Source organism: Moschus berezovskii, chromosome 19 (assembly GCF_049115385.1).
Source record: "Moschus berezovskii isolate FMDL1 chromosome 19, NW_MosBer_1.0, whole genome shotgun sequence".
Lineage (NCBI taxonomy): Eukaryota > Metazoa > Chordata > Mammalia > Artiodactyla > Moschidae > Moschus > Moschus berezovskii.
Genome location: NC_142478.1, coordinates 71,920,323 through 71,934,732, shown reverse-complemented (window position 1 = coordinate 71,934,732; position 14,410 = coordinate 71,920,323). Strand labels below are relative to the sequence as shown.

General features: G+C 47.6%; 1 protein-coding gene and 1 pseudogene across 7 annotated transcripts in view; one reads left to right on the top strand and one right to left on the bottom strand.

Annotated features, from left to right (window-relative positions):
• Positions 1-14,410, bottom strand: part of NF2 (NF2, moesin-ezrin-radixin like (MERLIN) tumor suppressor) — a 68,815-nt gene that overhangs the window by 47,115 nt on the left and 7,290 nt on the right. The gene's annotated exons all lie outside the window — the stretch shown is intronic.
• LOC148774917 (snRNA-activating protein complex subunit 1-like) lies at positions 481-12,533 on the top strand (annotated as a pseudogene).

Below are 14,410 nucleotides of genomic sequence, written 5' to 3'. Positions count from 1 at the left end.
TTCCTCGAGATCTTACTGTCGATCTTCTTTTTAATCACGATTCTGCCCTTCGATAGAAGGCTAGCTTTTTAAAATGTAAAGATAAGTTTTACTAGATGTTTTTAAAAGCAATATAGGGGAGGAAGTTGTAATCAAAGTCACAAATCAAGGGGAAAAGGCACCATCAGAGACCAGCCAGCAAAATCATAGTCTCCCTCCATAAAAATGTGTAACGGAGGCTGGAGGGGAAGGGGTCCCATCTATAGTCACACAGCAATTTCACAGGAAACCCAGGGGACAAACAGACAGGAATACACTGCCATGTGCTAATTCCACGGCATCCCTTTCAGAAGAACTTGAAGCAATGGCTGCTAAACGCTTTTTCTCTGCTCTTCAATCTTATGGCTGGAAAAGCAGGTTCAACATCATAACAAGGGAAGAAAATGCCCAGCAGCTTAGTAAACGTTGCCACCTTGTGGCTCTCCAGTTATATCACGCAGGATGTTCCCGTATTACTCCAGAGCAGCCCCTCGCCCCGACCCCAGAGGCACCCAAGTATCAGGTGGACATCTGAACGGACACCTGGGTACACAGATGAGCGGAAGCCACATCACAGAGACCCCGGTCACAGATGGAGGGTTCAAATACTATGAGGTCATCAAACATCAGAAGAGCAAGGACATCCGACTTCAGAGGGGCATCTGTTCTTCTGCCCTTATGAGAGAAATCTCCACCCAAGGTCCCGGCATATTCCAGATGTATGATGAAAAAGCACTGGGGAAAATTTCGGGTTCAGAGACTTCTTATAAAAGAAGGGAAAAAAAAACAAGCGAGACCTCTAAGATTCGATTCGTTTCTGCTAAGATCTGACTCTACAGAGGGCTTTTCAAGCAGGATTTTTCTATTTTTAAAGTATGTGAGTGGACAGTGTGTTCCCTACAAGGAACTCAACGGGGAAGCCCATCCTGGTCTGTACCGTCAACATCAATAGAGCAAAGGAGCAGCCTCCACGGAAGGACACCAAAGGCTGCTGCACAGGGACTTTCTTGGTGGTCCAGTGGTTAAGAATCCACCTTGAAATGCAGGGGATGTGGGTTCGAGCTCTGGTCCAGGAACTAAGATCCCACATGCCACAGAGCAACTGAGCCCAGTGGCTGTAACAAAAGACCCCGCTTGCCCCAACTATGACCTGATGGGCCAGATAAATAAATACTCAGCAGGCAGGGGGTGAAGACGCAGCTTGGCTGTCCTTCACGGGGGCCGCTTCTCCAAATGTCCCTCTAACTCTGCTCCCGCCCCCTCTCTGGGACTTCAGTGGGGCCCCAGCGCCAACCCAGAGGTGGAGGTCTTTATTAGTAATGCTTGTTGGCACATCTGTGTCCCAGCCTGACTCCAGGACAAAGGGCTTTTTAATTCATGGCAGGTTTTTTTAATTCCCACTAGCAGACTTCACCGAAGAAATGTTATTTTGGAAAACTAGGAGCTTCAGAACGCCGATGATCTTCTTGTCTCTATTTTAAGCCGGCACATAGTATATAAATTATAAATGACTACCTTGCTACCAGATAATGTAACGCTTAAGAGCAGACATTAACTTGGAGATGTGAAACACCCAGAGGCCCAGAAGATCAAGGTAAAGGTTCCCCATCCGCCATAACTCACGGGGGCGGCCGGGCAGGCTCTGGCAGGCAGGGGCTGTCTGCTGGGGGGTGTGCAGTGCGTCCTAACTCCCGAGAGGATGCTGACTGGATTTCCTGACTTGGGAGCTTAAATTCTCAAACACAATCTCCTATCAAGGCAGTTTTCCTGTATTCCTTTCTACCTCTTTGTTTCCGAAATGCAAAACTATCTCTGTTGAAGGCAGAGACAAGGTCTTTGTTCCCATGGGGCTTGCAATGAAGTGTGTGTTGGGGGAGGGGTGGTTCTCACACCAACTCAGAATGCCTGTCTTGGATTTTCAACTTCGACTCTAAGAACTGTAGGATGTCAAATTGGAAATGAGTCTGAGTCATTAATTACCTACTGCAGACCTGTCCCCTTCTTGTATAAATAAGGAGACCTTCCTTGGCAGCCTGCTACAGTAGACACTGGCCGTTTTCTTAATGGACGAGTTGACTCACTGGAAAAGACTCTGATGCTGGGAAGGATTGGGGGTGGGAGGAGAAGGGGACGACAGAGAATGAGGTGGCTGGATGGCATCATGACCAACTCGATGGACATGAGTTTGAGTGAACTCCGGGAGTTGGTGGTAGACAGGGAGGCCTGGCATGCTGTGATTCATGGGGTCACAAAGAGTTGGACACGACTGAGCGACTGAACTGAACTGAAGGTAGGCAAACCCCCCCAGATCGCCTCTTTTTCTGCTCTGTGGGGTTTCCTTTTGGCTTGCTCTCTACCAGCACTCCCCAGCCATCTTTTCCAGTAAGTGACTGGGGTCTTAACACTCTTCTCCCACCTTAAAATAAAACCTGTTCTTGCAAGAGCCTGATATTATTCCTTTACAGCTCAAGGTGAATTAAAGTCTCTGCTTCCTATCTAATCTTTTTTTTTTTTTTTTGGCTACATCATACAGCTAGTGGGTTCTCAGCTCCTGAACCTGGGATCGAACCTAGGCCGTGGCAGCGAAAGCGCAGAATCCTAACCTAACTAGGCCACCAGCGAACCCCTGTCCTCTCCGCTGATCTTTCAGCAGGCAGCACATCCTACGCGCCCAGCAACATCAGACACGCGAAATGCCAGAGGCATGTTCCCTGCCAGAGGCTCAAGCAGGGACCCAAGTGGGGAGAAGCTTTACAGAACAGAGGAGAATTAGTTAAAGGAGGAAAGGAGATACATCTCAAAGCAAACAAATGTCCTGATCTCTGCAAAGAAATGCAGGTCATCTGGCAGAGGTGAGACAAGACAGCCTGAACTTGGGGGGGTGTGGAGGGGACCGGCCAAAGACCCTCAGGCAGATGGATAATGGGATCGTGCAGGTTGACAATATGGTGGAGAATGGGTTGGGGCAAGTGTGAGTCTCTCAGTCGTGTCTGACTCTTTTCAGACCCCACAGACTATAGCCCAGCAGGCTCCTCTGTCCACGGGATTCTCGAGGCAAGAAAATTGGAGTGGATGGCCATTCCCTTCTCCGGGGGATCTTCCTGACCCAGGGATCGAACCTGGGTTTCCTGCATTGCAGGCAGAGTCTTTACCGTCTGAGCCACCAGGGAAGCCCAAAGGAGACTGGAATCAAGAAAGCCAGAGGGAGGGCAAGTCCTGCCTAGAGGAAGGCGGGTGGGAAGGAGAGAAGGGCTGAGAACCACAGAAGCATCGAGAGAAACACCTGGATTCCTGGGTTTGAGCATCAGGCGGTTCCAAGAAAGAAGGGCTGGAAGATGGGAGAAGCAGGAGCAGCCGAGTTTGAGCGAAACAGATGAGTAACTAAGTTCCAGACAAAGTGAAGCTAACTAAGGCGCCCGAGGAAACCAGGGAGAGGTGTCCTAAATGCAGCTGATTTTAAGTCTCCGCTCTATTTATAAAGTAAAGTGTTCTATTCCCAAGTCATTAAGAGTCTCTCTTGGGTTACGCGTAACCTCCAGCGTGCTGTCACCTACACAGGGCTGCACTTTTCGACATGCCTTCCCCCCAGAGTTGGCAGGTGGCCTGCTCAGTCCTCCTAACGTGGGTTTCTACTTCTTCACAGACAAGAATCATTGCTCACAGTTGCTCCCAGCGGTTCGCAGGACACCCTGCAGGAGGGAGGTCTTGGGTTGTGATGGGGCGTCCCTGGACTCGGCAGCACGTGACCACACCTGCCTCTAGTTCTGTCACCGGTCCACAGCACCAGTGGGCGCCTCGGGACAGGAGTGACACAGGTCATCTCTCCACTCCCCATGGCGCCCGCCGAGTTTGTACACACAAGACGTGGCAAATGATGGCTGTGCAACAGAACACATTTGACCACTTAAAAAACCCTTGGCTCCAAAACAAAGGAAAAGCCCTTGACTCTGGACTTCCCAGGTGGTTAAGACTCCATGCTCCTAAGGCAGTGGACGTGGGTTGGATCCCTGGTTGGGGAACTAAGATCCCACATGCCCTATGGCGTGGCCAAAAAAACCCCTGAGGCTCAAAAGTGTAAAGCAAAAATGAACTCCTGTTCATCCACACCTTCAACAAACATTTAGAGAACACACGTTGTGTCCAAGCACCAGATGAGGTACAGGAGGTTAATGGGGAACAGAAGACAGTCTCCGCTCTCAGAGAACAGGCCCGGAGTGGGAACCTGTCAGGAACGGGTGATCATTCCTCTCACCCCACACACAGGTCAGCTCCCGGTGTGGCTGTCAGCGCTACGGCACTGTGAGGGCCCATGACAGGGACATCGGGGGCAGGAAGGGACCCTCTACCTGGGAGGGCTGAGAAACTGCATCTGAGCAGGTGGAAAAGGGAAGCCAAGTGAGGACCGGACTTGGGGAAGGAGGAGTGAGCAGGGAAGTATGTGACAGGCAGAGGGAAGAGCATATGCAAAGCTCTAGAGGCCAAGCAGCTTAGGTGGTCCTTGCAGGAAATGACAGTATTGTAGTCAGCATGGCTGGGGAACACTTGCGACGCCATACTTTCAACTACCGCCTAAAACCAACTCTTCAGGGACTTCCCCCTTCCAGTGCAGAGGGTGTGGGTTTGACCCCTGGTTGGGGAGGTAAGATCCCGCATGGCTCGAGGCCGAAAGATTGGAACATGATATTGTAACATAACTAATATTGTCACAAATTCGATGAAGACTTTAATAAATAAGCAAACCAATTTTTTGTCACCTAACCCTGCCTGTCTCGTGCACCACAGAAAGTTATCCAAGGGGCTGTTTTCTGCTTTCTCCCTGCAATGGAACATGACTCGTACCCAAGCTTCATGCACAGGAGAGAAATTAAACCGTTACACAAGATGGATGCCTCTGGAGATTCGAGCTTAATTCTTTCCAGGAACCAGCCTCCAAGGCAGAGAGAAACCATGGTTATCTAACCTCGGTATGAATCTCTTCACTGCCACCGTGTGACCTTCGGCAAGTTATTGAACTTCCTTGTGCTCTGCAATGGGGATAATGAACAGAACCTGTCTTAGCAGATTGATCTCAGGATTAAGTGCACTGATACATTTTAAAAGCCTGAGAAGGCGCCGCAGTAAATACTCAATAAAAGGGGACGATTACTCATTCTAACCCCGCCTCTTCTCCTTACGTTTGCAAGTGGCATCGTTTAAAGCCTCCCAGTCGTGTTCCACTCCACGGGTGATGGATGGCGGATCGGGGAGGGCACCATCAATTCTCATCGAGCTAACCACGCCATCACTCACTCGACAAACATTTATTGAGCACCCACTGGGTCCTCGTCACTGCGCTCGGCCCCAGGGATGAACGAGGGATCCGGGACAAGACTCTGTCCCTGCTCATGGCTGATGGGGAAGACAGGTGAACGGAGGAGCAAAGTGCAACCTGGCAAAGGCTCATAGAACAGAGGTCTGGGGGGTATATAGCTCAGGCCTGGGGGTCTGGTGGGGAGAGAGGGGCCTCCCAGGGGAGATGCTGGGTCTGAGCTGGGTCTCCAAAGCCAGGTGGTAGTTGGTCCTCTGATACAGGAATTACGGAGGAGGGGGGGTCGTGCCAGCTGGAGGGAACAGCACGTCTTCGGCTCGGGTCCAAGCTGTTGCAAAGGGAAGGAATGTTCTCTGCGCTCTTCTGGTGTCTGAGAGGCAGTGTGGCTGTCCTGTCTGCAGTACTGAATGTTCAGTGCGGTACTGAGCACACAGCTGCAGGCCCGCCTGTGATGGCTCACGCCCTCCTCAGCCCACCGGGGCCTGGGTCATTGGGTCACTGTTTCCCAGCCTCCCCCCAACAAGACCTGCCAGGTCTCTAAAAAGCCACAACCAGTGGGATGACTCTCTTGTTTATTTATTCATTTGAATATTTATTTGACTGCAGCATGCAAACTCCTAGTTGTGGCACGCAGGGCCTAGTTCTACAACCAGGGATCAAACCCAGGCCCCCTGCCTTGGGAGTGCCAAGTCTTAGCCACTGGACCATCAGGAAAGTCCCTTATTTTTTTTTTTTTTTATTAAAACATTTCCTCTTCTGACACCTGCTAGAACATAAGTCATTCAGGCTTTGCACTTAACAGGCCCTTCTTTTGGGAGGGTTTGCCATTTTTCCCAAACAGATTGCCAGAAAGAGAACAGCTCCTTGGGCTGATGGATGGATTTGCTTGAATCCATCTCTTCCTCCTGAAGGGACGTGTCCCACTGCCTCCCTGCAGCCCAGGGAAGAGGAAGCAGGGGCTCACTTGCAGAGAGAAGCTGGGCGGTGGAGGGAGTGAGAAAGGCCATCTGTGGGAGGGGCAGGACTCTGGACTCCACGGCGTGTGGGCTCCAGCCGCATCCTTCAAGTGCCCGTGGTGCACAGGGCAGCTGGCAGGGAGGCAGGGCGCCCAGCGCATCGTGCTGCATCCTGGCTGCGCGCTCACATTACTTTAACGGGCTGCAGTGCTATTTCCCAGATCTACCCCACACCTCCATCAGAGATGGAAGTGTATGAACTTTATAAACAGGACTAAGTGCTGTCAGCTTGTTATTTTTGGTAGGGGCTGAATTTATGAGCTTTACCCAGAGTGAAGTGCTTGTCATTTATCAAGCTCGAATGGTTTAAGGAAATAGCGCTAAGCACTTACAGCTCCCTGGCAGAGGACGTAGCGGGAATGCAGCACTTCTCCTGCTGCTGGAAGCAACTGGCAACAATAACCTAAGGGGCTGATCGGGGTCTGTTAACTGGGGAAACGTGAATACAAATCCACGGCCTCTTCTTATGGCGGGCCAGGTTTAGACTCACAGTCCTGAAGCAACCACTTGGATTTGGGCTTCGGCAGACATGGAGTCGCATTTCTCCCATTGCTCTCTAATCCCTGTGCTCACTGGAGACAACCATGCAGGGTGCGTGGAGAGCCAGACACGACACAGGAAGAGGCCACAAACAGACAGGGGCAAACTTTCCCGAGGAAACAGAACGGAGTGTGACTGCCGTGGGTGCAACGTCTGCGAATTAGAAGACACTTCAGCCTTACAGCAAAGACTCAAGTCTGGAGAAGCTGGCAGGGAGGTGACAGCCCGTTTCATAGAGGTCAGGGGACAGGGTTATCAGCCACCCAAGGGAGGCTATTTGACTGGCTGTCTACTCCATAGAAGACAACAGAGAACCAAGGGACCTGGCATTCACTTATAAGGGTTTCTCCTAATTAGCTCACAAACTGCCCAGCATTTGCTGTAAAAACTGCCGAAAGGTCGGATCCTTCACAGACAGAGCAACAGAAGGAACGGCACCTCCCAGGGCTCAGGACATGTGCCGCGTGTTTGCCATGGCTTCAGGAGCACAGAGCCAGAAGGGCTGTGACCTCTCTCAATGCGCATCCCTAACTGACCTCTACAGCCACGGCTGCCCTAAAAGAACCGACTCAGAGAACAGTTGGCAATTTAAGATGTTGCCGTACCAGATCCAAACCTAAGTGCGACTAACTTTTATTTGTCCATTTTGAAGAAAAAAACAAACAGCTCCCAGGGACTTCCCTGATGGTCTAGTGGTTAAGACTCTGAGCTCCCAATGCAGAGGGTGTGGGTTCGATCCCTGGTCAGGGAACTAGATCCCACATGCTGGAACCAAGAGTTCTCATGGAGCAACTAGGACCCAGCATCTCCAAATAAATAAATATTAAAATTTAAAAAGCCTAACACCTCCGTTTAGCAGACGCACGCAGTGGAAAGAGTTATAAAGATGATTTTGCTGCGCAGTAGTGAATAGTGAGTTCCATTAAAATCTATTCCGGTTTGCAGGCTTCCCTGGTGGTCCAGTGGTTAAGACTCCATGCTCCCAGTGCAGGGGGCACAGGTTTAATCCCCGGTCAGGGAACCAAGACCCCACATGCCATGTGGTCTGGCAAAACAAAACCAAAAAAACCCACCAGGCTTGTGTCTCATGTCTGTGTTCCCTATCGTGATGAGGACACATCACTCCCTCTTTTATTTGAGATGTCTCAAAAAACACTTTATTTTTAAAGAGATGATTTTGCCCAACTGAAGGCTAATGTGTTTTGAGCAGATCTAAGCTGGGCTTCCCCAGTGGCTCAGTGGTAAAGAATCCACCTGCCAATGCAGGAGACTCAAGAGACCTGGGTTCAGCCCCTGGGTCAGGAAGATCCCCTGGAGGAAGAAATGGCAACCCGCTCCAGTATTCTTGCCTGGGAAATCCCATGGACAGAGGAGCCTGGCGGGCCACAGTACATGGTGTCACAAAAGAGTCAGACACGACTTAGTGACTAAACAACAAGAAAGCTCGGCTAGGCTAAGCTATGATTCCCTAGGCTAGGTTAATGAAATGCAGCCTCAACTATGATATTTCCACTTGTTGTTCAGTCACTGAGTTGTGTCTGACTCTGCAACCCCATGAACTATAGCACGCCAAATTCCCTTGTCCTCCACCATCTCCCAGAGTTTGCTGAAATTCATGTCCATTGAGTTAGTGATGCTATCTAACCATCTCATCCTCTGCTGTCCCTTTCTCCTTTTGCATTCCATCTTTCCAAGCAGCAGGGTTTTTTCCAATGAGTTGGCTAGGACACACCACTCCTACTCAGCCGTTATTTCTGAGGGAAAAGGGGAAACAGGATTTTAGCCAAAAAAGAATTGTATCTCTCCTCTGTACCAATCATGACCCCCAAATCCCTTATCTTGATCTGTGCAAAATTACACAAACCTGAAACCGCCCTTTTGCAAACCAAACATTTCAGCTGTAATCTTGCCCTGTCAGTTTCTGCCATCATCAACCACAGCAAGTAATCTTCCTCTCCCAGTCCTCCGATCATTGCTGTTAATATGCCCAATCTATCTAAATTATTGGTTTCAAGGCCCTCCACCAATCACTGCCTCTCTCTTCCAACCAACTGCCCCGCCTTGTTACAAGGCAGCCCGCGTCCTCCCAGCTCAGCACAACCATACGCTTCCATTTTCCCACAGTCAGACCTTTCTTAGGTTCCTTCCTTATCTCATCAGTCTCCTTCCCCAGCATATAACACCAGACATGTGAGTTACTTGCACTTTTGTGGTTTTAGTCGCGAAGTTGTGTCTGACTCTTTTGAGATCGCATGGACTGTAGCCCGCCATGCTCTTCTGTCCGTGGTGTGAAAAAAAAAGAAAAAAAGAATACCGGGATGGGTTGCCATTTCCTTCTCCAGGGTATCTTCCTGGATCAGGGATGGAACCTGCGTCTCCTACATTGCAGGTGGATTCTTTACCACTGAGCCACTTGGGAAATCCAATATGCACTTACATACATGGAAAAAATTGGGTTATCTGTCTTTCCCCAAGATTCCTGTCTTTCCCGTAGTTCTGCAGATCATAAACTCCTTGAAGGCAAGAGCTAACACACACACATACACTCTCTCTTGCTCGCTCACTCGCTCTAAATCTCCTGGGACCCAAGCAAGCACTGCATAATCGATTTGTGGCCACTTCACAAACGCTTGTGGTTGGCTAATGATGTTGATATGATGATGATGACGCCTGGATCAGGCTTCTGAGCAGAACAATCTTCTAGGTAACGACTGCAATGAAGCAAGAATTTATGACGCTCCTTATTAAAATACTAATTGCATAATTGGGCCTGAAGGTATATATCCCTCTGCCCGCCTTTAGTGACACGTACTGATCTCCTCTCTCTAAAAATACCTTGCCAAGGAAATCTAAATCTCAAAGAGCCAACCAAGAAAAATTTCCTCAGAACAAGAGACCAGTAGGAAGCAGATCGCATCACCTTAGGGAGCCACGAAGAGGTTTTAAACTCTAAGCAGTCTTGTGTTTTTTTTTGCAGGGGTGGGGGGTGGAGTGCAGGGAGAACAGTCCTTAAGTTTGCAGCTTCTGGCATGTTTCCTGCTTCAGTGGAGACAGGTTCTGGCAGCTACCGTGAGCCCAGAGAGGGAAGCCGAGTCCTAAACTGCCCTCTCTGGGAGACCTCCTAGCAGTCCAGTGGTTAAGACTCAGCTACCAATGCAGGGGGTACAGGTTCGATCCCTGGTCAGGGAGCTAGGATCCCACACGCTGTGTGGCCCAGCCAAGATATTTAAAATGAAAACAAACCAAAGCTCCGCCCTCAACCGTGGGTGAGCCGCTCAGCTCAACTGGGCCTTGATTTCTTCATCTGTCAATCTCTCATGGCCCCCATGCAAGGCTTAGATTTCATGACGCCATGAAAAAAGAGGGCTTGAAGCTTTGAAAGCCGGCTGACAGATGACAAAGCAAAATGAATCAGTAGTTTATATGCTATAAAAGTAGTACAGTCCTCCCAAAGCGAAGACCGTCTCTGTCTTTGGAATTTAGCTCACAACATGAGGGCAATCACAGCCTTGTCAAACAACTATAAAGCACCCAAACCTGCTGTGCTGGGAAAGTCACTTAACCTCTCTGGGTCTCAGCTTCCACAATTGTCAAGTGGGCTTTCAGGATTAACACCCCCCGAGTCTATGAGATTCAGACGGTTTTCTATAAACAGTGGAGTATTTTTTTCGCTACTATAATAAATTTTCTTTTAATCCTTTAACATTGCATTCTGTATCTTAAAATCATTTTCGGGGATGTCAATGACACTTAACACTTAATTTCTGTGCTCTTGCCACATTCTTTTCCCTTACTCAGGTTCTGTCATTGCGATCATGTTCTTTACTCCTAATAATCACGAGTTGTCTTATAATAATGAACTCGCTAGTGTAACAAAAATTGTGATTTATCATGCTAATGAAAAATAGAAGCTTTTTAGCACCAAGCTTGCTGTTGATATTCAGCAATTATCAATGATTACGAACGTTTCCAACAACCAAGAATAAGAACTCTATGGAGAGGTACGAATAGGAAACAATAGTAAATCCAATGCCAGTGGTACAAAGCTCAGTTTCAAATGCCTAAACATGAAGCGAGAGGAACAGACTCTGAAACATCACCCATGACCAAGTATTACTCAACTCATGCCCTGGTCTCTGCGAAAACTGTAGTTTATATTTAAAAGTGCACTTCTTCAAAAAAAAAAAAAAAAAAGCTATCAGCACAAGAGAGCTAAAGCATTATGTGTTTATGCAAACCATCTCATGTAGAACCCAGACCCTAGCCTGGAAAGAAGGTTTAAATATTGTGTTTCTGGCTTGACCTTTTGATTAAGGTTCACAGTCATCAATCCTGGAGAAGGAAATGGCAACCCACTCCAGTATTCTTGCCTGGAGAATTCCATGGACAGAGGAGCCTGGAGGGCTACAGTCCATGGGGCTGCAAAGAGTCGGACACAGCTGAAGCGACTTAGCATGCACGCACAGCCATCAATGAGAATGACACTGATTCTAACAAGGGTGGGAGGCATAGGTGCAAGTGAGTAGGACTGGTTAAAAAAAAAGTCTGCAGGTAGATGAGAACTACTGTAGGCTGAAGTCTTTTTAAACTTATTTATGAGACCAATTTATTCACAGATCAATAGGAGTAGGATACTAGACAGATACGAAGTTCGGAACCATCTTCTGTGGTAGAATGAGAAATTTAGAAAAGAACACGTTTACAAAAGAGGCTTTGACTTCTGCTTGGCGATATTTTTTACCTCCATACACCTTCCAGATCAGAGTTGGTGCTTTGTATCTGCTATATGGATTATATAACATGCAACTGTGTCAACCAAAACAAAAGATTAGAGTTGTCCTGAAGGACTGGTGTGAAATTTTAAAATTTCAGCAAGATTTGGTAAGTGCACAACATTTTGATGCACCTTATATTTTTAGGAAACTACGACTAGACAGAGCATTTCACTTTACAGCAAAGCCTAAATTGCTGTCATACAGAATGAAGAAAAAAGTGCAACAAGCTGAAATTTCCGAAGAATTTAAGGACCCAAGTGATGATGTAACGAAACTTATCACTTCTGATGTATTAGAGGAAATGATGAACGTTCACGACCATTATCGGAGAACGAAACACGTAATTTCAGCTGACAAATCCAACCCGGAAAAATCCCTCAGCTTGATAAAAGATGGCTTTTTGGACAATATCAAGAACATAGTTTTGGAGCACCAGCAGTGGCACAAAGACAGAAAGAATCCGCCCTTAAAAATGAAAGTTAAAGGTGAAGAAGAAAAGAGTGAGAGAGATTCACAACAATCAGAGATGTGAAAGGGCAGAATCATTCGCGAAGATAAAATCAGAGGCCTTTTCAGCTGTTGTCCAGGCAGCGAAGTCAAGAAGGCACTGTCAGGTCAAAGCTGACTTTTCTGATTCTGAATCCAGCCAAGTACAAACCGAAGCAACTAGGAAAAGAAGAAACAGAAACGTCGAAACCAGCAGGAAGCAAAGTGTCTTCCAGAGACAGAGGTGACATGCAGAACATACACATGGAAGATAAATCTTTAAGTCTGAGTATGCCTGTGGTTACAGAAGAGGATGAGGAGAATGAAAGTTTTAGTGAAACAGAGTTCACTGCACCCACCAGGAGAAGAAAACAGAGAACAAAAAGCTAGGCTTCCCACTCCAGTATCCGTGGACTTTCCTGGTAGCTCAGCTGGTAAAGAATCCACCTGCAAAGCGGGAGATCTGGGTTCGATCCCTGGGTTGGGAAGATGCCCTGGAGAAGGGAAAGGCTGCCCACTCTAGTATTCTGGCCTGGAGAATTCCATGGACTGTATAGTCATGAGGTCGCAAAGAGTCAGACACGACTGAGTAACTTTGACCTTTTACCTACTAGAGAGATACACGATTGGTGAATTTAAAACCACAGATCAGTTCAGATAAGTTTAGTAATGATTCCAGGCTTCAGTTTTAAATTTAACTTGAAAGTCAAATTTCAAACTATGGTGCTGGAGAAGACTCTGGAGAGTCTCTCGGACTGCAAGGAGATCAAACCAATCAACCCTGAATAGTCACTGGAAGGACTGATGCTGAAGCTGAAGCTCCAATACTTTGGCCACCTGATGGGAAGAACTGACTCACTGGAAAAGACTCTGATGCTGGGAAAGACTGAAGGCAGGAGAAGGGGACAGAGGATGAGATGGTTGGATGTCATCACTGACTCAACAGATATGAGTTTGAGCAAACTCCGAGAGATAGTGGAGAACAGGGAAACTGGCGTGCTGCAGTCCATGGGGTTGCAAAGAGTCAGTCATGCCTTAGCGACTGAACGAAACAACAACAAATTATCAAAACTACTAAAACCAGGAGACTAAAGCTGGCAAAGCAGATGGGAAAGCCAAAAGTAATGTAACTCACCAACGGAAAGTTGTGAATTTTCCAAGCGAGGTTCAAATTTGAGAAAGCAGCAGAAAAGAACAGTTAGGGAGACTCGGGAAGAGGAAAAAGGCCCCATTCCTTTGGAAATGACGTGCTCTGACTCCACCTAGTGGAGCCCGAGGATTCCTGAACTAGCTTCCTAAGCTCCTCAATGTGGCACAGGTGACTGAAGATCTGATTAAAAGCTTTTTTTCCCCTTTGGTCAGCACTAAATTGGTAATAAATTTTTGCTTGCTAAAAATGTACTAAAACATGTGGACTCAGAATCTAAATCAAGACAAAGCACAGACAGGAGGATGGAACACATCATCCTGTAACAAACCAGAGAAGCCTTGTCACCAGCTGGCTAAAAAAATGATTAGCAGCTCGGAGAAAACTCAATTCTGGGTTTTTAAGACAGCAAATACTTTAACTTCTGAAATTAGGAATAAACAAGTACCAAAAATGTTCTTGGATAAGAATGCAAAACTAGCATGAATAACTGGAGAAAAACAAAAGAGAAACATTCCAAGATGACACACAGGGAACAAAGGAATGGAGGATAATTAAGCATGGCAGCAAAGAGTCCTGCTGTCATCGCGGACATCAAGCGACATAGAGACCAATCATAGAGCACATTACAAAAAAAGATCCTTAAGTATATGGCATAAAGCTCACTATATTTAGACTAACTGTAGAGTCCAGAAGGTCTACAATTACCAAGGCGTGGATAACCTGAAGAAGATTCAGAGAAAATGAAGGAGGTGATTCAAGGAGAAAATTCACAGTGCCTCTAGCATGAGACCTTTCCTCTTTATTCCCACACTCCGGACTCAAGATTAACAGAAAAAGCTAATGTTTGGGCTTCTGTGGTGGCTTGGGGGTAAAGAATCCGCCAGCCGATGCAGGAGACACGGGTTTGATCCCTGATCCGGGAAGACCCACATGCCTCAGAGCAACTTGGTGGCCACGCACCACTGCTGAGCCTGCGCTCTACAGCTGCAGCTACTGAAGCCCGTGGACCTGGAGTCCAGCTCTGCGACAAGAGAAGTCACCTCAATGCAAAGCCCCTGTTCACCACAACTGGAGAAACGCCAGAGCTGCAATGGCGACTCAGCACAGCCAAAAATAC